Below are 24,729 nucleotides of genomic sequence, written 5' to 3' on the forward strand. Positions count from 1 at the left end.
TAGTCTAGACAGGGGTTTCACAAGTTTTTACCAAGAAAACAGTATACTTTTGTACAGCAAGCTCTCTTGAGATGGAGTCTATCACATCTTTTGTTTATAAACCTGGCATTTACAAAAAAGAGGAAGTTTCAAAGCACATTGAACTCTGCAGAAATCCATGAAATGCATTGACACTCTTTGTAAAGTCTTGCTGACAAGAAGCTTAATTATGGTCAGGGTCCCTGGAGAAAATTATATGTTATAATTACAGTGGGGGGGTCTCTATAGTGTGAGGGGGGTACCTGGTGGCTGCATCATAGGGACTATCTCTTGAGTTTCCATTTCCCCTTACTTTAACTCACATTTTAGCATCTAGAGCAGCTTTGTTCAATAGAACTTTTTGCAGTGATTGAAATGAATCTGTACTGTTCAATATGATAGCTACAAACCACATTATTGTATACTTGAAATGTGGCTTGTGAACATGAGAAATTGTAATTTAATATTAAGTTTTCATTGATTTAAATTAAAAAACTCCCATGTGGCTCTAGTTACTGACACCCTGGACAGCCCTCTGGAGTACCGTACTGGTTTTAGCATCATTTTGGCTACCTGCTCGGTCTTCCTACCAAAGTCTTCAGATTCCTTCTCACCAAGAGGGCAGTCATTCTTTACTGTGGATATTTTCTCTCCTGTGCTTCCTTTATTGTTGTCTCTGGGATAGACGGATTTTGTATTGGGTCCAGAGATGGACAACTGGGTCATCTGCCCCTGCCTGATTGTCTTCTGCTAGGCCTACTTTCATGCTTTGTTCCAGCACCTGCCTGGATTTCCATCATTCCCTTTCTGAATCCCTGCAATGACCTTTGGCTGGTTTCCTTCCCACCACTTTTGTCCTGCTTCAGTCTATTCTCTATGCAACAGGTAGATTGAATGTGCTAAAATGAAATTCAGAGTTCTTCTTTGCCTCTTTTGCATTTCTGGGCAATAACACATTTACAAGCTTTATACTAGAAGGTACTCTCTTGCTTTTTGCATAGCTGGCTATCATCCTTCTCTATCATTTCAGCTTAAATGACACCTTTTCAAAGAGACCTTCTCTGACCATAAAAGAATGTCCTCATCTCACTGTGTATCTCAGGCCCTTTTTCCCTCCTCTGTAACATTTGTTGTAAATGTAAGTCATTTAATTTATCTTCTATAAAACGTATATTCCATGAAAGCCAGGACCCTAGTGAATTTTGTTTCTTCTCCACTGGATCTCTAGTACTTAGCATTTGATAGAGAGTCAATAACGAATTGAATGAATTATTTGATTATTTCCATCTTCTTTCTAAAAGCTGAAGCCCATCTAAGAGGTAGGGAAAATAATTCCCAGTGGGTACCTTATTACAACTGGATATATCAGACTCCTTCCTTCTTATCTTACTGAGCTGTGCAGAGGTGGGGGCAATCAGCTTATTAGTTTCTTCTCTTACTTCCCCCTTTTCCAAGGAATTTCTGATTTATTTCCCTTTCTAGCTACCTTCTTCCCTATCTTCTACTCAGAGTCCTATCGACTAGTGCAACTTCACTTGTATTTCCTTTTGAAGCTTTTGTTACCCTGGAGAAATCCATATTTGAACTCAAATCCGTGGTCTTGAACTGTTCCCTACAGTAGTGGGCAGCTCTTCAGGATTTCTGGCATTGACTTCATCATAAATCCCTCATGTTGTTCTCTTTTGGATTCAGGAGTCATTTTTGTTCAGTAAAGGAATACTTGTAGTCATCTCTGTCTTCCCATCTCTATCTCTGCCTTCAGACTCAAATCCCCTAGGTCTGAGTAACACAGCTCTGGGATGATAGCTTTTGGGGTTCTTGTGACAATGTAATGAAATCACACCATGTTGGTAAATGCTTAAGCCTAGTGTAAATGCTAGTTTATGTAATTTTGGAGTATAGGCAAATGGCCTAGTCCTTGTGCACATGACCGTGTTGGACACATGTCCCTGAGTAGCTCAGCTGGCTGCACTATAGCTGCTAGTAGACCTCAACCTCTCCTATAGAAGGCACAGCATGATACGACTGCAGGGATGTTAGCACTTTCCCTGGGCTACTGAGAAGATTTAGGCGAGGGAAAAAGGGAGAGGTACTCTTCCGTACCTGCTGCTTGAAAGCCAGACTTGGACTCTGACAGGATTATAGCTACTCTGTCGATCTCCTACTAAGCGGGAGAAGAACCGTTGTGGGCAACTGCAGTGCTCAGTTCCCTTCAGTCAAGAATCTCAAAATGCTCAGTGTATCTTATTCTATGTACTCCCATCATCTCCAGAAGCAATACAAAACAGAAAACTCAGTCCCTTTTCACACCTGAGGAAGCACAAGTAGAAAGAGGTGAAATCATTTTCCTAAGGTCACAGACTTCATCATAGTTAAGAGCAAAGACCAGGAACTTAAACATTTCTTTACTCCAGATTCAAAGTTTCATTTCATAGATGCTTCTGCCTAAAAGGCTGGTGTTTCAGTTCTTTTATGCTAAGCTCTATTTCAGCACTTCTCCTGATGTATGGCCCAAATTCTGCTTCAGTGGGTCTTGCTCAAAACTCATTTCTTTGGTGAACCATCCTCTAATCTCATATGACCACAGGCTCTCCTTACACCAAAGCTTGCGGACATGGTCTTTGAAAAATGACATCATAATCCTAAAAAGAAATGAAGGAAATTGAAACCAATCTTTGCAACGTACTATTTTTATTTGGTTGCTTGTGCTATTTAGATGGAGAGGGCACTGGATAGGGACTATATCTTTTCCATGTTTTATACCATGCCTAATAAGTTCTCAGAATATAATAAATGTTTCACAGGCCAATGAAAAATTCCAAAGCACATAACCTACTGGGGAGGTTGTAAAATTATTCATGGCTGACGGCAAGAAGAGGATCAGAATTTTACTCTATGGGAAGAAGGTACCCAGAGAAACTGGGAATTATTTTTGGGAAAACTGAATGTATGGAGCATTTAAAAAACACAACCACCTTATTCCCAGAATGAATGTTAATAGGGCATTTGATCATGTGCTAATCTTTGTTACTTTATGATAAAAGTAATAGTTGGTACTAGTCATTTATCAAACTAATTTTAATGTGATCTTAACCAGGGATCTTCAGGATGGTGTATTGCTAAGAGTGAGATAATACATACATGGGATATCATATGTATTAAGTGTTATATAAACAAATTATTCTTAATGTGGGAATCTTGTCAGATATATGAGTGAATGAATGAACTTTGTGGAATTCTTGAAAATTAAAAGTGCAAAGATGTTGGGCAAATAAAACTGAAATCAAACTATCCACATTGTAGCCGTATGACAGTTACATGGACTGTTGGAGAAAAGATTATCTGGAACAAGAGGTAGGAGAAAAGATTATCTGGAATAGTAAGAGGAGGTGATAGTACTTCAGTAATGTGCGTAGAAGTTGACAACAGCTATTTATGAACGCTTTTTTAATTTTATTGTCTTTAACGTCTCGATCTCAATTTTCATTATAAATAAAGTTATTTACTAATGTGTAGATGTGTTACTAGAAGGCTTACTTCTTACATGTTCTGAAACAGTGCAAGTATACCTGTAGAATAAAGTGAATAAACAAGTCTTGGGGTCAGTGAAGGAGTGGGACTTGGAACCACTGGAAAGCAGAGGCTGAGAGGGTCCTGAGTTCAGGTTAAGTCAATACTAGTATGATGTGGATGAAAGCAGAGAGACCTGAGAGAAAGTGTCCTGGAGCAAGAACAAGGCAGAAGGATGGGGAGGAGGTGATTTATTAGAGATGCCTTGTGACTGAAATATTAATTTAAGGAGAGCCAGAAGAAACCTAATTCATTATTTTATTTTTTAAGATCATGTTTATTTTGTATCCTAACTATCATATATATACATTACATACTCATATATGTACATATCATTATTTGGTCAGTTTCATCCCCAGTATCTCAAGTTTTAAAAAAATTAAAAAAAAATTTTTTTGGGGGGCTGGGGAGATAGCTCAGCTGGTAGAGTGCTTGCCTTGCAAGCACAAGGCCCTGAGTTCGATCCCCAGTACCGCCAAAAAAAAAAATTTTTTTTTTCTTTTTAATTAATACATGAGAGCAAAATGTATTTTGATATATCATCATACATGGATTAAAACTTCCCATTTTAATTCACTATTTTAAAAGGTTAGGAAGATGAAGGGATATTATGGTTCAGTTATTTATTTAAGTCAAATAATTGTGTGTCCAAAACATGGTAGTGTAAGTGCTAGGAAGATAATGACATCTTCTGAATGTCATTTACTAGGTGTCAAGTACATATTTTACATGGATTTGCATGTATCAAAACTGTTAGTTTTCTGTTACTGTGACAAAGTACCTAAGAAAATTGACTTAAAAGGAGGAAAGTTTTATTTTGTCTCACAGTTTCGGAGGTTTTGGTCACTTGGTCCTGTTGCTCTGGACCTGTGGCACAGAACATCAGGGTGGGAACACATGGTAGATAAGTCCTGTTCATCTCACAGTGGCTGGGAAGCAGAGAAAAAGAGGGAGGTGTGGGGCCCCAATAAAGCTAGCCCCCAGTGACCTAATTTTTTCCCATTAGGCTCCACCTCTTAAAGGGTTCACCATCCCATCGCCCAATAGCACCAGAGGCTGGACAACAAGCCTTTAACACATGGGCATTTGGGGAGCCAAGCATTTCTTCATTTGAACACCAATAGAAAAGAATAACTACAGGGTGCTAGGAAAACACACAAGAGAATATAATCCAGTCTAGGGGGATGATTATAGGTTTTTGGAAAGTGGCTATCTTAAATAAAAGTGGAAGTGAGCTGGAAGTGTGAGAGAGGAGTAGGGAGGGCGGGGAGAGCATTCAGGTGGCACACAGAATGACGAAAAGATGTAGTTGACTCTGCTCCAGGCTTTCCTCCTACTCAACAGGGTTATCTCTGACAAGAGGGTCAACCAATATATATTTGGAAAAACTGAGTCACTCCAACCACTACCTGCTTTTACTGTTTGTGGTAGATATTACTTTTGTTCACCAACATATCCGGTCCCCTCTCCAGTCACATAGATTAGATTTCCCTCATCCCCAAAGACATGACCACTGAATTTGCTTTCAATGATTGGTGAACAGTCCCCTCCACCTGCGTGTCTTGTTTGTTCTATTGAACCAGGAGATCATGTGTTCCAGGTGGAGGGGACTCTGTCACCCTGTGTCCTCACTCTGCGTACCCTGACCTACAACAAATTTTGAGTGAGAAAGAAATTTCTGACTACGAAACCTCTAAAATCTGAGGGGTCGTGGATGTTAACTGCACTGTTACATTATCAGCTCTGTTTTGCCTTTATTTCAGTTTTTAGATTTCCATTTTGTTTTAGTATCCTTTAGCTGACTTTTACCATAAGGAATCATCTATGAGCCCTAAACAATATCTACACAAGATCTGGAAGGAAATGACTTTTGAAAGTAAGATACTACTATTTATAGATCTTGCAGTGAATTTCAGATAAGAGTTTGAGTTAAAAATATAAGAAATGGCTCTATTAAAATGTTATATGGGCAATACTTCATAAGACACACTCAATGCAGTATTTCCTTCAAAGACTTGACATTTGTTATTTCTTTTTACTGGTATGATATACTCTATAGTTTTTCTATAGTCATTAATTGAAGTGACCTTAATTTTCCAGGTAACTTGACATTTTTTAAAATTCATTAGGAATGAGTACCTTAAAAATTATATGCGTGGGTTAAATCCATATCCCTTCTAGAGTCATTTTTCTTTCTAAAGGGAATGTTTCCACTATACTGCTAGACCTCACCGTTTGCCTTAATTAAAGTATGCATTAATGTATTTCACTGAAGTTAGAATTTCAATGTTAGACACTTTTGGATGGTATGAGAAGATTGGATTGAAACTTGAAAATTTGATCAGTGTTTTGCTTAGAATCTGCTGTCAGTTTTGTTTTCCAAAGTAATTCACAACTAAGGTAGAAACAGATTAATATAAATTCTGGTGTAAATACATCATTGGTAGACCAGATGACTATGTGAGAGGTTTACCTGAAACAAGGACAAAATTTCCAATGGGATTCTGTTTATTATGAAATTTACACAGCACACGGGGAGCAGAGTTTTTGGGGGGTGTTTTTATTTGGAGATACAGAGAAAGAGAGTAGGAGGTTAAAAGACTTTTGCTATGGAGGAGCTCCCTGATGGCTAACCAGAGAAAAGACTGGTCATAGATTATTATTTCAGTAAGTTTTTTTGGTTATTTGTTGTAGCCCCTAGACAATGATTAAGCATGTGCACAGGAAACAGTGGAAATAAATTTGAGATTACCCAAAAAAGGCAAAAAAAAAAAAAATTGAAGAAATTGGTTATATCTTATAGCCATGATGATTGAAGAATGATCTTTGTCCTGACTCTCTCAATGCATCCTTCTTCCAGGTTCTGCCACTTTTCTGCACTTAGAATTCTCTGTGGTTTTTCTCCCACCTCTTACCTGCCTCCTCTTTCTCCTCTTTCCTTTCCTTTCATGCAGCTCTGTCCAACTTCCACTTTCCTGCTTTCTCTACATCAGTTCTTGAGGGGAAATAAGATGAGATGTTTTAAAGAAGCATACTTTCTGATTATCCTTCTCCAACCCTTTGACAGAGCAGCTTGTTAGGAGCTTGTTTTAATATTTTCACAACCATTATTATGCAGGTTCTATCAGGCAATTGCTTCACTAAGCAGTGCTCTTAAAAAAGAGGTATAAACAAATGGAAATAATGAGACCTACCCTGGCAAAACAATTTTGCACCAGACTCTTTTGTGTAATGCATATCTTACTGCTATATACAGAGATGTAAATTGTGTAGCAAGATAATTATAGATTAAATATTGTGCCTTAGAGATAATATGTGCAAAATAAAGTGGAGTAAAGAGTGATTCACTTGAGAGCAGAATTATGCCATTACCAGAAAAATTAAATTCTAAACCTCAGATTTAGGTTTCCCTTGTGGGGTTCATCCTGAGTGCACTTGTTTCTCTTTCAGTTGGTTTCCCTTTCCTGTTCAGGGTCCTCTGAGAAATCAGCATCTTCAGGTAGTTTACTAGCAGAGGCATTGGCACTCAAGGTACGAAGTCAAAGTTGAGCATAGAGACCAGACTGTCAAATATGGAACTGGTTGATGGACTCCAAGTCACCTTTGGTGTTCTTTCCAGCACATCGTGTGGTCTAGCATATCTATTTGGATTTGTAATATCATCAAAAGCTTTAGATTTTTTTTAACTAATGTGAGTATGCATATATAGAGAGAGCAATCTTTCATGTACGAATGCACACATTCCATTACGTCAGGTGTATGCATTTATTTTTCTGATTTTCTCACATCTATGTACACAACATTCTGTTACCTGACTAGTGTACACATGGTTGAATTACACAGGATAGAAAGTCCCAGGTGATCATGAACACTACTTTCACAACACGTGCAACCCACTACTAATTATCAGGGGTTAATAGCAATTACACAACTATGGAGTGAACTCACAAAATGAGGATACATGTTCTCATTTTGTTTTTGCCTCTGCAGATTGGTTGGTGCAGATTGGTTAATATGCACCAGGACACTGGAGCCACCAATTTTCTCAAATAGCTTATATTTGGTTTTGGGATGTACTATAAAAGGGTACTTATTTTTGTAAAATATCATATTTACCATTTTTGTAATATATCATGTTTACCATTCTAGTTATACTTAATTTAACTGAGAGTGAAAATTAGTTTATATTTCCTGAGCACAAACGCTAGAGGAAGGTGGTTCAGGGTTGTATGGGTGTGATGGGAGAACGAAATGGACACAAAATTTGCCCTGGAAAGAAACTCCTCTCCTTTGATGGTGGTGGAAAGTTATTTGAGAGAATTGGTGGCCCCAGTGTCCTGGTGCATATTAATCTGGTCATGTGACAACCAATCTGCAGGTGGAAAGGGGAGCAAGGAGGACTCTGGGTACAGTGATAACTTCCTTTTTATTACAAAAACCTGAACCCATTTTAAGATTTTTTACTATGAGAACATTAACAACTTAATTTTTGCCATAAAAGAAATACATACTTTACAAGAAAAAAAAGTGTCAATAAACATCCGAAAATTCACCTCAGTTTAAAAATATACCTGGATTAGAGCTGCACCATGTATTAAGTGTAATTATCCCTGGGGAGGGATTGCTAGTACAGTAATTTTATTTTTATGGTTCCTTTGGAGAGAACTGGAGAGTTGCTTTAAAAAATGCTTTTGAATTAGGCCTGTGTGAGAGATAAACTGTAAAATACTTGGAAAAAAAAAAAAAAGAAATAAACAAACAGTCCTGAAAATCTAGACAGGAGGCACTCTGATCATGACCCCAAGTTCTTAATTTTTTTTCACCTTTGAAAAGTCAAGCCAGGAAAGGCAGGACAGCACAGTGGGTAGCCACACACACCAGATCACATGACTCTCAGGCTCTGTCAGTATTTGATAATCCAAGAAGAGCCTGTGACTCCATAGGAGCCAATTATCAAATCAGTGTACATTTGTAGAATTTAAATTACAATAAAATGCTTAAGGAACTTTTGTATCCTTTCTTTTTATAGTTTTTTTAAACCTTAATTGACTGTTTTGACAACTCATCCTTATCTTTCCAATTGTCATTTCATTTAAAGGTAGATAACCATAATCTAGTTAATTTCACGCAAACATCATTACTTCTGGGCTTTTCTTATACTCTCAGTCTTGAAAAAATGAAACATTTCATTTTGAGATAATTGTATATTTGCACCCAGTTGTAAGACATGTTGGAGAGAGAACTTCTATACTTTATACCTAGTGTCCTGCGGCAGTTAGATTTTGAAAAACTGTCATAAAATATCAGAGCCAGGATCTTGATGATATGGTAAGAGATACAGGACATTTCCATTGCCACATGATTGCTCATGTTGTCCTCTTATAATTGTATCAACTCTCTAAGTACCCCACCTTTTCCATAACATCTGATAACCCTATCCGTTCTCCATTTCTTAATTCTGCCATTTTACGAATGTCCTATACATTCAGTCACATACTATGTAACCTTGGGATGGGCTTTTTTCTCACTCAGCATAGCTCTCTGGATATTCTTCCAGTTATTGTGCGTACCCGTAGTTTATTCCTCTTTATTACTGAGCAGTATTCTGTGGTAGAGATTCATGTCAATGTGCTTAACACTTATCCACTGAGGGAAATTTCCACTGTTTCCAGGACTGTGTTATTATGAATACAGCTGCTGGAAATATTTGTGTACAGGTTTCATTTGAACATCATTTCTATGGGATAAATGACCAGGAGTGTCATTGTCAGATCATATGGTAGTTTTATATTTAGATTTCTAGACATGCTAAACTTTTCCAGAGTGCCTGTACCAATTTATATTCCCACAAGCAACGTGTGAGTCATTCAAATTCTCACCAGCATTTAGTGATGTCACTATTTTATTTTAGCTATTCTGAGAGGTGTGTAGTACTATCTCATTGTGATTTTAATTTTTATTTCTCTAACAGCTAATATTATAGTGTGTTTTTATCTACTTTTCCCCATTTATATATCCTCTTTTGTGAACTATCATTTTTGCTCGTTTTCTAATTGGATTTCTGTGTTTTTACTGTTGAAATGTTAAATCCTTTATTCTAAATACTATTTTTTTTTGGTCATTCTAGGGATTGAATCTAGGTCCTCACACATGCTAAGTAAGAACTCTATACTAATCTCTATCCCCAGTCCTTAACTATCAGTTCCATATAGAATATGATGTTTGTAAATATTTTCTCCCAGCCTGTGGCTATCTTGTCATCCCCTTAGCAGGATCTTTCATAAAGCTGAAGCTGTTAACTTTTATGAAGTCTACATTATCATTTTTTCCATTTATGTGTTAAGCTTTTAGTTTCAAATCAATGCACTCTTTACCTAATTCTAGATCCCGAAAAATTTTTCTAATTTTTTCTAGAAGTTTTAATTTTGTATTTTATATTTAAGGCTATGATCAATTCTGAGTATTTTATTTGTTTGTTGGTTTTTTGGAACCAGGGATTGAATCCAGGGGTGCCTAATCACTGGTCCATATTCCCCGGTCCTTTAAAAATTTTTTTTTTTGTTTTGAGACAGGGTCTTGCTAAGTAGCTTAGGGCCCCGCTAAGTGACTGAGGCTGGCTTTTGAGTTTATTTTTATAGAAACCATAAGACAATACCATAAACCCAATTGTAAAACACACCATAAGTTTGTTTTTTAACCTATGGGTGTTCAATACCTCCAATGCCACTTGTTGTAAAGGCTGTCTCTCCCCTCTAGTGAGAGGCCTTTGCTCTTTACTAAAAATCACTGGAGCATATTTGTGGATCTTTTTTCAGGACTTTTTTTTTGGGGGGGGCTCTTCTCTATTTCTCTGCCACTTCGTTTATTACTATAACCATATAATACAGTTGAAGTTTGATAGGTAGATTCCTCCCACTTTATACAAAATAGTTTCCATTATTCTAATTCTTTTGTCTTTCAAAGTAAACATTATAGTAATGTTGTCTATATCTATAATCAATTCTGAGATTTTGATAGGAATTGTGATAAATTGGTACATTGACTTGGAATTTATTGATCCAGGAATACAGTACTTAGTATTTTTATTTCTCCAGGTGTCTAGATCATTGATTTCTTTCATCAGTATTTTGTAGTTTTCATGAAATAGTTTTCAGGCCTGTGTTTTATTTTATTTATACCTAAATATTTTAAAGTGATTGTAAGTGGTATTGTACTTTTAATTTCAGTGTACACATGCTCACTGATGGTAAAGAAAAAAAAACAATTGGTTTTTGTATGTTTATCTTGTGTTCTGCAACCCTGCTGTATGTACTGGTTAAGAATTCTTTAACTTTTCATTAAGATTTTTAAAATTCTTTTTTACTATTTAATTGTGACCTTAATGGTACAAGGACATTTACAGTTTCCTATATTTTTCTCATCCCTAGGATTTAAAAAAAATATATAAAATATGTATCATATATTATATATCATATATTTAGTTCACTTATATATTTTAGTTGTTGTAAGACCTTTATTTATATGCAGTGCTGAGAATCAAATGCAGTGCCTTACACATGTAAGCACATGCTTACACATGCTACCACTGAGCCACAACCCCAGCCCCTCATCTCTAGAATTTTTTTTTTCTTTTTGGTACTGGGGATCCAGCTCAGGGGTGCTCAAACCACTGAACCACATCCCTAGCTCTATTTTGTATTTTATTTAGAGATAGGGTCTCTCTGAATTGTTTAGTGCCTTGCTGTTGCTGAGGCTGGCTTTGAACTCACAATACTCCTGCCTTAGCCTCCTGAGCTGCTGGGATTACAGGTGTGGCATCTCTAGAAGCTTTGAAGCTAATTATTTTACATGGGTTAATTTTTTGTGCATTAGGATGATTGATTAGTATATTTTTATTTCCTATTCTTTTATTTCTATTTTTTATTTACAGTTTTACTTTATGTATTAATTGTTTGCATTGGTTATTGTTATTATTTGTTTCTCCCTAAACAGTAAGGTACTTGGAACCTTCAGGGACACTGTAAGTCCACAGGGTAGAAACTCTACTGCCTCAGATCCATACCATTAGATGGGTAGACACATAAACAACATGATAAATCAAGGGAACAAGTCATCGCAAGCAAATCAAGATACTCCAATAACAGAATCCATCGACACAACAGTGGAAGAAATGTCGGAGAATGAGTTTAGAATGTACATAGTTAAACTGATCTGTGAAGTAAAGGATGATGTAAGAGAGCAAATACAGGTAGCCAAAGATCACTTCAATAAAGAGATAGAGATTCTGGAAAAAAAAAATCAAATAAAAATCCTTGAAATGAAGGAAACAACAAACCAAATTAAAAATTCAATGGAAAGCCTCACCAACAGACTAGACCACTTGGAATATAGAACCTTAGGCAATAAAGACAAAATATATAATCTTGAAAATAGAGTTGGCTATAGAGAGATGTTAAGAAACCATGCACAGAACTTGAGAAATATGGGATAACATGAAAAGACCAAATTTAAGCTTTATTATGATAGATGAAGACATGGACATACAAACCAAAGGAATGCATAATCCTTTAAATATCCATAATATTTTCAATGAAATAATATCAGAAAACTCTCCAAAGTTAAAGAATGAAATGGAAAATCAAATACAAGAGGCTAACAGGACCCCAAATGTGTGAAATTACAACAGACCTAGACCTACATCAAGGCACATTATAATGAAAATGCCTAGCACCCAGAATAAGGACAGAATTTTTAAAGGCTGTGAGAGAAAAAATCAGCTTACATATAGGGGGAAACCAATTCGGGTCTCAGCCGATTTCTCAACCCAGGCCCTCAAAGCTAGGAGGTCCTGGAATAACATATATCAAGCTCTGAAAGAAAATGGATGCCAACCAAGAATCCTATACCCAGTGAAATTAAACTTCAGATTTGAAGAGGAAATAAAAACATTCTATGATAAACAAAAATTAAAAGAATTTGCAACCAGAAAGCCTGAACTTCAGAATATTCTGAACAATATATTCCATGAAGATGAAATGAAAAAAAAAAAAGTGAAAACCAGTGAAGGGAGGAATTACACTAAAGGAATAGTCAATCAAAGGCAAAACTAATTCAAATTTTAAACTAGAAATAAACCAAAATGATTGAGAACACAAATCATATCTCAATAACCTTAAACATTAATGGCCTACACTCATCAATCAAAAGACACAGACTTTGGATTAAAAAACAAGACCCACAATATGCTGTCTCCAGGAGACTCACCTCAGAGGCAAAGATCCGTAGACTGAAGGTGAAAGGATAGGAAAAAAACATCACTCACATGGATTGTGTAAACAAGCAGGGGTTTCTATCTTCTAAAATAGAACAAATTATGTAAGCTATATAATTGTAATTATACAATTGTAATATTACCTTAATACATTTTTAGCATCTGTAGGGTTGTTTTACTATCTCCCTTCCCATTGATATTTTTTTTTGCTTTTTTCTTGATTAGACTTGTTAGATTTTTATCAACTTTTAGCTGTATTTATTTATTTTCTATTTCACATATATTTGCTCCATACACTTTATTTTTTCCTTCCTACTACCTAATTTGAAGATAAGTTGATTGTTAATCTAGCTTCTTTCTGATACAGTTTGTTATAAGTGTGCATCTGAATACTATTTTGTTTCAGATTCTGATATTTAAACTTTTATTATCACTTAGTTCAAAACACTTTTTACTTTTTTTGAACTTCTTGATCTGTGAGATATTATAAGTGTGCTGTTTAATTTTGAAGTAGTTGAGATGTGGGGGTGGGATTCTATATATTTTAAGGTGATTGATTTCTAATGTAATAAATCATGCAGGAAACAGTCTGCATGATTTCAAATTTTTAAAATTTCTCAAAGCTTATTTTATGACAAAATAGTCTATCTAATTTTCTACTTGTTATTTTTGTGTATAGTTCTCTATAAATAACAAATAGATCAAGAGGCTGATAATGTTAAGTCTTCTATATCATTACTCTTTCCAGCAAAGGGAGTGAGCTTAAAATCTCCAGATATGATTGTGGAGTTGTCTCTCTAGTTTTACTACTTTTTACTTCATGTATTTTGAAATTTGTTATTAGGTACATACACATTTAGGATTGTTATACTTTCTTGAAGAAGTTACCCTATTATGGTTATGAAATGATCCCCTTTATCTCTGAAAATATTTTTCTTGAAATTTATTTTATATTAATAGTTCTATTTCAGATTTCTCATGCTTATTTTCCCCCTTTTGCTTTTAGTCTTTTGGCATATTGATATTTAAAGTGTGACATATGTATAGAGCATATAATTATTTGATTTTTACACATCTTGAACATTTACATCTTTTAATTACAATATCTAGATTATATTTATATTTAAATTAATTGTTGATATTGTTGAAAAAAGAGAACACCTGATATGAAGGTCAGTGGAAAATCGGGTAAATGATAGGTTTGATGATATAATATTTTGGAAAACAGGTTGAATAGTCCTGCTGTCAGGATCAGAGAGAAGATTGTTGGAATGCTTTCATTGCAATTGTTCATTCTCTCATTTATCATATGGTACACAGAAACAGATTTATTTTATTGTTTGCTAACACTTTATTTTGCAAAAAAAATAATATACACATATATATGCTTAAATATCCATAGGCAATCTCTTAAGTATCTCATTATGTTAAAATTCTCTAACAACAAATAATGCTGGGTATTATTTCATATACTTATTTGCCATTTCATTATCCTCATCAATGAAATACCTGTTTTATTTGTTTTGTTAAGTTTTAATTGCATTATTTACTGATTGTTAAATTTTCTAGTCTTTGTATATCTTGTAAACAAGTATATGTACTTCAAATGTTTTTTCACAGTCTACGGACGGCTCTGTATAAATGATTTGTTGACTAAAAAAATTTAAAAAATAAAAAATGATAAAAAATAATGTAAACTAGGTTATATATAATTTTCTATTCTTTCTTAAATTGAAAAAGTTCTATTTATTTTTTCTGAGTTTTCATCATGGGTGTTGAATTTTGTCAGATGCTTTTTCAGTTTCATTTGATAAGCTCATGTGATTTATCTATCTTTAGCTTATAAATATGGCAGTTTACACTGATTAATTTTTAAGAATTGAACCAGCCTTGCATCTCTGTTATAAACTACACTTGGTCATGAAGACTAATTATTTATATATTCCATTTGTTAAAGTTTGGCTAAAAAATTTTGGTCTGTATTTATGAGAGATATTGGTGTGAGGTTTTCATTTTTTGAAATTTCTTTGGTTTTGATATTAGGGTAATACTAGTTTTATGAAATATATTGGTAAGTGTTTCTTTTTCTTTAGCTTTTAGAGGAGATTGCATAATATTGCTGAATCTCTTATCTAAATATCTGGTAAGATTCTCTACAGAAGTTATCTGAGGGATTTGTTTTTTGGGATGATATAAGTTATGAGTATAATTTCTTTAATAGTTATAGAGTTATTTAATTTCTTTCATAATGGTATACAAACTGCCATTAGTTGTGGAAGTCATATTTTTTAAGTAATTGGTCCATTTGATCTAAGATGCCAAATTTACTTGTGTAGAATTTACAATACTCCCTTATTATCTTTTTGATGTTTGCAAGAGTGTAGTGACATCCCTTGTTAAATATCTAATATTTATAAATTGTGTCTTCTCTACTTTTTTCATTATCTATATTGCTGGAGGTCTGCCAATATTATTGATGTTTTTGAAGAAACAGCTTTTGTTTAATTGATTTTCTCTTTTTTTGTTTTCATCTTCATTGATTTTTGCTCTGTGTTATTTCTTTTCTTAATAATCCTATGGTTTATTTTTAGTCCTGAGATGGGAACTTAAATGATTGGTTTGAGACATCTCTTTTCTGATGTAAGCATTTAGTTCTTAACATTTTCCTCTCTGCACTGCATTACTCCTATGTATCCTGCAAATGTTATATTTTCATTTGCATTTAGCTTAATATATTTTAATTTCCCTTGAGACTTTCTCTTTTTATTGCTAAATATTTAAGGTGTATGTTGATAGATGAATGGATAAAGAAATTGTGGTATCTGTATATCATGGAATATTACTCAACCTTAGACAAGAAGAAGATCCTGCCATTTGTGACAATATGAATGAAACCAGAGGACACATGTTGAATCAAATAAACTGGACACAGGAAAAAAAAATACAGCATGATTTCACTTAAATGTGAAATCTTTATTTTTTATTTTTTTTTATTTTTTGTACCAGGGATTGAACCCAGGGGCACTTAACCACTGAGCCACATTCCCAGCCCCGTTCTTGTATTTTATTTAGAGACAGGGTCTCGCTGAGTTGCTTAGGGTCTTGCTAAGTTGCTGAGGCTGGCTTTGAACTTGTAATCCTCCTGCCTCAGCTTCTTGAGCCACTGGGATTACAGGTGTGTGCCCCAATGCCAGGCCCTGTATGTGAAATTTTAAGAAATGAAAAAGGTTAAGACTTCCTCTTTGATCATAGATTATTTATAAGTGTGTTATTCCATTGTCAAGAGTTTGGAGATGTTCCTATTATTTTTCTGTTATTGATTTCAAGCTTGATTAGATGTGTGGAGAATACATTGTGTATGATTCCCGTTCTTTAACTTTTCTGAGACATGTTATGGCCCATATGTTATATGTTGATATAGTTTTCTGGGAAATTTAGAAGAACATGGAAAAGAATATCTTCTGATGTAGTTTGGTAGAGTAGTCTATAAATGTTAATTATATCCTGGTAGTTGATGGTGTTATTCATTTCTTCTATATTCTTGCTGATTTTCTTTCTGGTAGTTCTATCAGTTACTGAGAAAAGGGTATTGAAGTTTCAGTTATATTTGTAGATTTGCCTTTTTCAAATTTTAGTTTTATCTGTTTTTACTTCATATATTTTGTAGCTGTGTTTTTAGTTCTGAACACATTTAAGATGTTTGTGTTCTTGATAAATCGACTTTTTATAATTATAAAATGTGTCCATCTTTGGTAATTGTATTTTTCTATGAAGTCTATATTATCAAATATTAGTATAGCTATTCCTATTTTCTTTTGATGTTTGCATAGTATATCTTTTTCTATTCTTTCACTTTTGACTTATATTGTTATATTTAAAGTAGTCAGCATATAGTTGGGTCATGTATTTTGATTTACTCTGCAAATTAATCTCTCTCTCTCTCTTTTTATTAGAGCTTTATGGTTAAACATCGTAGTTGGGTTCATCCTGACAAAATCATACATGCATGTAAGTCAACTTCAGTTCATGATCCTCTCTTTTCCCTCTTCTCCTTCCTCCCTTCTCCCATCTCCTTCCTCTAGTCTACTCGACTTCCTTTCATTTGTCTATTAATTTGTATTTGATTGGTTCCTTATGTAATCTTATCTTTCCCTCTCCAGCTTTCACATATGAGAGAAAACATTTCACCTTTGAATTTCTGAGTTTGATTAATTTCACTTACATGATATTCTCCATTTCCCTCCATTCCTGCAAATGCCATAATTTCATTCTTTTTATTGGCTGAGTAAAACTCCATTGTATATTGTGTACACAATTTCTTAATGAATTCATCTGTTGACAGGCATCTGGGTTGCCTCCATAATTTAGCTATTGTGAATTGTGCTGTTATAAACATTGATGTGACTGTGTTGCTGTAGTAATACCAACACAAATCTCTCTAATGGTTGGATTTAGGTCATTTAAATTTACTATAATTATTGATACATTGAAGCTTAAGTCTACCATTCTACTTTGTGTTTGTTCTTTTCTTTCTCTCTTTTCTTTTTTTATATCTTTTATTGCTTATTTGAGCACTTGTTCATATTTTGAATTCCATATGATTTATACATAGTGTTTTTGAATTTCTCAAGTACAGTCCTTTTAGTGGTCACTCTAGGTATTACACTGTATGTACATAAATTTTCACTGTCTGCTTATGCTTATATTTTACCAGTGTGAGTGATGTGTAGAAACTTTACTGCTCTTATGTCCCTTTAAGCTTCATGTTTATAATACTATTGACTTAGAAGGTGCACTGCAAGCACTCAGAACCATGAGTGTTATAACTTTCTTCAACCATAAACAATTTTAGAATCTTGAAGGTAAAGAAATGCTTGTGTATACACCTGTATTTTTACTTACTGAGTTCTTGTTTTTCCCCTGCTGTTTCAACATGTGGTCTTCTATCATTTCCTTTCTGTTTAGAGAACTTCATTCAGTCATTCTCTTAGGATAGTTCTGTTGATGATAAATTCTCCTCTGTTTCCTTTATTTGGGAACATCTTGCTTCCTCTTTCGATCCTGATGAACATTTTCATGGATTACAGAAATCTAGGTTGGAAAGATCTTTTCCTACCATTTGAAAAATCCTGCACCACCTTCTGTTAACTTCCATGGTTTATAGTGAGAGACAGTTGTCATTTGAATAGTTTCCCCTGGTAGGTAAAATCTACTTTCTCTGCTGGTTAGGTCTTTCTTTTTTTGTCTTAGTTTTCAGAATTTTGATTAAGCTATGTCTTCTTGGTGTGATTATTTTCTCAGGTTCTTAAATTATAGGTTTATGTCTTTTGCCAAATTTGGGCACTTTTGAGTCATTAGTTCTTGGAGTACTTTTCAGCCTTTTGATATTTCTCCTTTTCTTCTAGGATTCCAATGCGAAGTGTGGTAGATATTTTGTTACAGACTCACATGTCTCTGAGGCCCTCCCTGCTTTTTTTTTTTCCCAGCCTGTTTTCTGTCTGTTGTTCAGATTTGGTAATTTCTGTTGTTCTGTCCTGAAGCTTGCTGATTCTCTCTTCTGTTTCTTTTGTTCTGCTGTTGAGTCTATGTGTTATTATGTTTTCTTAGTTCCAAAATATTCATCTTGCTTTTCATTGCATCTCTTTCTTTGATGAGATTTCCTCTTTTTGTTGAGACATCTAGGTTTCATTTTTTCAAGTGTTTTTGTAATGGTTCATTGAAGCATTTTTATGCCACTTGCTTCAAAGTCTTTGTGAAATAATTCTAACATCTAAGTTATTCTGATGTTGGCACTTACTGTCTTATTATTATTATTTTTTTCATTTGGTTTGAGAGCTTCCTGGTTCTTGGGTTGTTGAGTGATTGTTCCATTGAAACCTGGTTACTTAGGGTACTGAATTATGAGAATCTGGACTCCATTTTAACCCTCTGTGTTAGCTGACTTCCTTTGATGTTACTCCAACAAGGGCGGGAGGGGATAGTGGTGTGCAACTGCCAGGTTCCCAGCTCCCTATCTGTTGCCAGCTGTGTAGAGGAGGTCTCCTCATACTGGAAGGTGGAGTTGGCAGGAGTTCCAGCTGCTCATTAGGCCTCCTCTGGTACCATCCTGGCCTGGACGAGGGGAGACTTGTTGCTGTCAGATAGTAGTGGAAGTCCTACAAGGTCTCCACTGATAGGGGGAGAGGCAACTTATTTCTCCATTATGGGTGGCTGTAGGTGTTGTCTCCACCTTCCACTGCTAGGAGGGAATTTATTCTTTAGGACAATGGCATATATGGCTATTGCCACCTGTACTGACGTCCCCGAGTGCTGTAATAACCTCTGGTCATCAGATCTGGGGGGTTATTCTGTGTCTTTCTTATAACACTTGCCATTCAGTTCTACTAACATTATTTCATCTCTTCTGATTTTTTTTTTAACCGTCCGTAAGAAAATAACAAATTTAGAGATTCTTCCATACTACTACTGGCTAGGAAAATTGGGTCCTTATTGGGAGAACTTGGTAGGAGTGGAAAAACAAAATTACACAGAGAAGTCTCAATTTTAGGCCTGCCCAGAATATATATGGGAATTGAAGGCCTACATCAGAGGTTCAGCTATGCAAAGCTATAAAGTAACTATCAAATTCTTAGAAACCTATTCAGTCTTTTTACCTTGATGAATGATCTTTGTAATGACAAGAAAGAAAAATATGCTGCACATGTTTTGTGTATGACTAAAAGTAAAATATCCAAGATGAACTGGATTTAATTATTATTATTGTGCATATCTCTGCATTCCATTGACAGATCAGATCAGTGATGTTTAAATAAATATTAACATGAAGGCATAAACAATTCAAAAATATTAATACTTCATAAAACTTGTTTTTTGTAAGTTCACTTCAGCAACATCATGTTGTTCTTAACATATGCTATTATTATCAAGATTTTGACATAATCTGTGTTCAAATGACAACCCTTCTAGATGCATTATGCTTCCTGTGTATATATGTGTTTTAAAAAATTCAATTTGGTTAAACTTTGCTGAGACAATAGCAACCAAATGGTCAATCAAAATATTCAAGCAATACTTAGACCAGACTTAGATCAGAAAATTAGCACAGATTTTATATATTACCTTTAAACATTGCAATGGTTTTGCATATTGTGAATTATTACATGGTGTATCAGTTAGGGGAATTTATATGAAAGAAAAAAAACAACCAGGAAGGGTGTGTGTGTGTGTGTGTGTGTGTGTGTGTGCGTGCGCGCGCGCGCGTGTGTGTGTGTATGGGACTATCTCTGTCTCTGTCCCTGTTCATGTCTCTATGGATTGTTCATAGATTGCGGGGGCAAGTCCCAAGTCCATATAACAGGCTTTTAAGAGACTGGAACTCTCAGACACAAGGAGAAAATGTAGTCCACAAGTTGAGAACCTTTTCCTTCTTTCTTGCCCTCTCAAGTCTCCTCCTAATCTTCCTCCTCTCCCCTCACTTCCCCTGGTCCTTTCCTCCTCCTTTTCTTAAGGCTCTTTAACTGATTGAATCCAAACCAACCAGATTCTTGAGATAATCTTTCTTGCTTCATGTAAACTGAATATAGACTTTAATCACATCAACAAAATACCTTCACAGCAATACCTAGATTAGAGTGTGATTGAATAACTGAGGATTATAGCCTAGCCAACTTGACACATTAAACTTTTCATTACATGCAGCAAATATTAAACATATTTTGATTTACTCACATGTAGCACCATCTCATATTGCAATTGTCACCATCCCTCAAAGCAACAGCTATAGTATATATTAGTTTAAATATAAATTCACATAATTTTCATCAAGCCAGATCAAGCTTTTTCACTGGCACTATTGACAGTTTGGGCTGGAAAATTCTTATGGGTTATTCCATGTGCTGTTTGCAGTACCTGTGGTTTCTACCCAGCAGATGCCAGTAACAGCCCTCAGTGTTGGGATGAATATTGCTGAAGGTTCTTCAAGGGGTAAAGCCACCATGGTTGAGAACCACTGAGCTAGATGAGCTAGACCTGCATGTATTTGAAGAGTAATACAAATTGCCAGGTTTGGGTACAAGCCTGTAATCCTAGTGACTAGGGAGGTTGAGATGGGAAGATTACAAACTAGATGCCAGCCTGGATGACTTAGTGAGACTCTATTCAAAACAGAAAATAAGGGCTGGGGATGTGACTCAATGGTAAAACGTCTCTGGGTTCAGTCCTCAGTAACACACACACAAACACACACACACACACACACACAAGCATGCACACAAAGAATAATACAAATTGTTTAATATCACAAAACATCTCTTTGCCTCTGACATACTATGAATTAGAATATGAAGAGAAATAAGAAAAATGGTCACTTTTCAAATGCAGGATGCAATCCTGAAAAAAATCTATTTCCGTTAGTTAAGAAGGGTTTGACAAGATTATTATTGACTTTTTCTTTCCAAAGTACTTTGTTGTTCAGTATTTTCTTTTATAAAATGATTCTTTATAAAATGAATACTGTTTACCTATATATGATAGTTTTATTTTCTCTTGACCTCACTTTAGCAAGTGGGAAAATTGAAGATTTTATACTTATCAAAGGCAACAACTGTCATGAGAACCATAAAAGCTAAAAGAACTTATTTACATTGGCGTTCAGTTAATTTACTGCAATCAGAAGACCTTGATAGTAGAAGGACTCTGGAATTCTGGTATTTAGATGACTATGACATGACAAAGTCACACATGAGCAATGAAGATGGGTTACCATATAGTCCGGGTTCTTCCCAAAAACAGATCCAATAGGATGTGTGCATAGTCATCCCTCAGTGTACTCAGGGTAGCTTACAGAAAGTCCCTTATATAAAATTGTGTCACATTTGCATATAACCTGTGCTTATCCTCCCACATACTTTAAATAATCTCCAGATCCCTTATAACCAATATGTTGTAGTACTGTTACGCCATGCTGTTATACTGTATTGTTTTGGGAATAACAAGAAAAAAGTCTACATGTTCAGTACAGACGCCAAGTTTTAAAAAATATTTTTTATCCCAATCTATGGATGCAGAACCTGTGGATACAGAGTGTTGACTGCATACCACTTTCGTTTTGATTAATTTACTCATGTGATTTGAGACTGGCAGATCCAAAATCTGCAAGGTGGCACACAGGGTGAAGACGAGGGAATGGTCAATGCTGCAGTTCAAGTCCGAAGGCTATCTTCTAGTAGAATTCTGTCTTGCTTGAGAGAGGTCAGTCCTTTGTTCTATTCAGGCCTTCATCTAATTGGATGAGGCCTGTCCACACAATAGAGAGTAATCTGCTTTACTCAAAATTCATAGATTTAAATGTTAATCTCATCCAAACCATTCCCCTAAAGAAAGAACCCAAATTATATTTGACTAAGTACCTGTGCTTTGTGGCCCAGTCAAGGAAAATTAACCATCATAATAAATTAACTATCACATAAAATTTTACATAAAATAAACCATCACAATTACTCTACAATAATTATTATTCTTGTTAACCTAAAGAATTCCACATTATGGGCAAATCTAAACTATGGAGTCAGAGAAATTTTCCATTCTGAATATGAGTTCTTTTGCTTTTTAGTTGTAAGTTCTTGGACAATTTACTTCATCTCCCTCGATCTCATTTCTTCATCTGTATAATAGGCATAATAATATTCACCTGTGAGGATTGTTGTGGAGAACTGATTTTGATAATGTATATAAAGCATTCATCTCCAGCTGGGCTTTAGCCTATATTTTTCAGTACTAATATTTTCCTTTCTTTTTAAGTTTTTTTCTAGATTATTTTATTGATTATTTTTAGTTATACATGACAGTAGAATCCATTTTGACATAACTATAAGAATATATCTTGTTCTAATTCAGTAAAAATAAGGAATGCTTCATGAATTTGCGTATGATTCTTATGCAGGGGCCATGTTAATCTTCTCTGTATCTTTCTACTTTTAATATATGTGCTGCCAAAGTGAGCACTCCTTTCTTGAATGCTGGGAAATTGAATCAGTTCTTATGCACGTGACTCCTGGCATCAACGTGTGCAGGAATCCTAATTTCTAAGCCCCAGTTAATTTATAAAGTGTATTAATGCTGGTCACAGTGAATGGTAGGCATGCAGAACAAGTTGAAATTTTGACTAATGGGAAACGTAGAGTTAGGAGTCAATGCTTTTTTTTCTTGGCTATCTATGTACAAACTGGTCAAATAAAATGTGATGGGTCTCAATGGAGATCTTTTTTAAAATTTTGGATTTGTCATTGATTTCAATTTAGCAAATTCATTCAATTCACAAATTTCAAGGAAAGTACACAGATGAGAAACCGATAGGACAATTAGACATGCCTCGAGTTAGTAAGAAAGCTCGAGAAATTCCGTGACGTTCCTGAAGACCCACTCCAAGAAAAAATTTCAGCATGGGAATTGCTTAATACGTTTTGACAATAGTTTTTAATCTGTCTTATTTGCCTTTCTTCACATTTTTTTGTGTGCTTTGGAAAGCATGCATATTACATTTACTCTGTAAAGATTCTGTGGAGATGAAAAAGTGCGCTGCATCTCAAACTTTGGGAATAAATTCTATTAGTCTTATTCTTCTATTTCCTTCACTAACTGCTGAGCTCCTCTCAGTTCAGATACTAAGTCTTATTCTCTTTTGTACTCCCAAGTTCCAGACAGTCTTTTTGCTAAAATGTCAGACTCAAATTTTGATAAATGAAAATAATAGCTACAGCTAACATTTATTTGATGCCCAAAATATTGTAGGCAATGTTCTAGAAGTTTTGCATGTAGTTGACCCAATGTCCTGATATGCTTGGGTCTGAAAGCATATCAGATATATCTGGGATGCTAAAACTTTGAGTGGTAAAATTGGCAAAATCCCACATAAACTTGGACCATTGGTAACCCTATTGTATATCAGACACATTGGCTCCAAACAATCTGAAACTTAGAGTCATTAAATAATCAAATAATGTAATTTATTAAAATATTGTCTTTAAGTAAGAATAATAAAGTCATTCATTAACTGCCTCAGTACCACTGATTCCTAAGATTGTTTGAGGTTTTTTTTCTTCAAAATGTACCATAGGCCAGGATGATGGTGCACTTAATTTACTTTGTTATTTGGGAATATAGTTACTGTTTGTTGAGGTTTATCAGGGCTTTACCTATATTATCTCATTTAATTCTGACAACCCCTTTTTAGGGTAATATTATTCTGGCCAGAGAAGTAAAATCATTCGCTTCAATTGAAAGCCTCATGGAAAGTCAATGAATAGGCTTTGCCCCTTCTCAGGCTGCACAAACCTGCCTCCCAGATAACAGGAGGACATGTGAAGAGCGCATGTCTAATACACACATGCTACTGGTTCTCCAGTCAGAATCCTATCTCTGGGCTTCTCTAGGTGAAGGGAACGCACTGTTCTCTGTAGTCCCTAGTTCAGAATTTAGGTTCTCCTTTCTTTGTGCTCTGAAAACAGATCTGGGCAGGACCTGCATTCTGCAGCTTGGTATTTTAGTCAGCTTTTTTGCCACTGAGACCAATAAACCTGACAAGAACAATTTAAGAGGAGGAAAAGATTTTTTTGAGTTCATGTTTTCAAAGATGTCAGTCCACAGATGGTCAACTCCATTGCTCTAGGCCCAAGGTGAGGCAGAACATCATGGCAGAAGGGTGTGGCAGAGGAAAACTGCTCAGGATATACCAGTCAGGAAGTGGAGAGAGCTCCATTCACCAGGGACAAACTATAAACCTCCAAAGCATTATTTTAGTCAGCTTTTTCACTGCTGTGACTAAAAGGACTCAACCAGCACAATTATAGAGGAGGAAAAGCTTATTTAAGGGC

General features: G+C 35.1%; 1 non-coding gene across 1 annotated transcript; it reads right to left on the reverse strand.

Annotated features, from left to right (window-relative positions):
• Positions 1-22,754: 22,754 nt before the first annotated feature.
• LOC124965889 (U6 spliceosomal RNA) lies at positions 22,755-22,861 on the reverse strand. Its single transcript, XR_007105272.1, has one exon. It is a non-coding gene; the product is annotated as a U6 spliceosomal RNA (small nuclear RNA).
• Positions 22,862-24,729: the final 1,868 nt, after the last annotated feature.

This window comes from Sciurus carolinensis, chromosome 15 (genome assembly GCF_902686445.1).
Source record: "Sciurus carolinensis chromosome 15, mSciCar1.2, whole genome shotgun sequence".
Classification (NCBI taxonomy): Eukaryota; Metazoa; Chordata; class Mammalia; order Rodentia; family Sciuridae; genus Sciurus; species Sciurus carolinensis.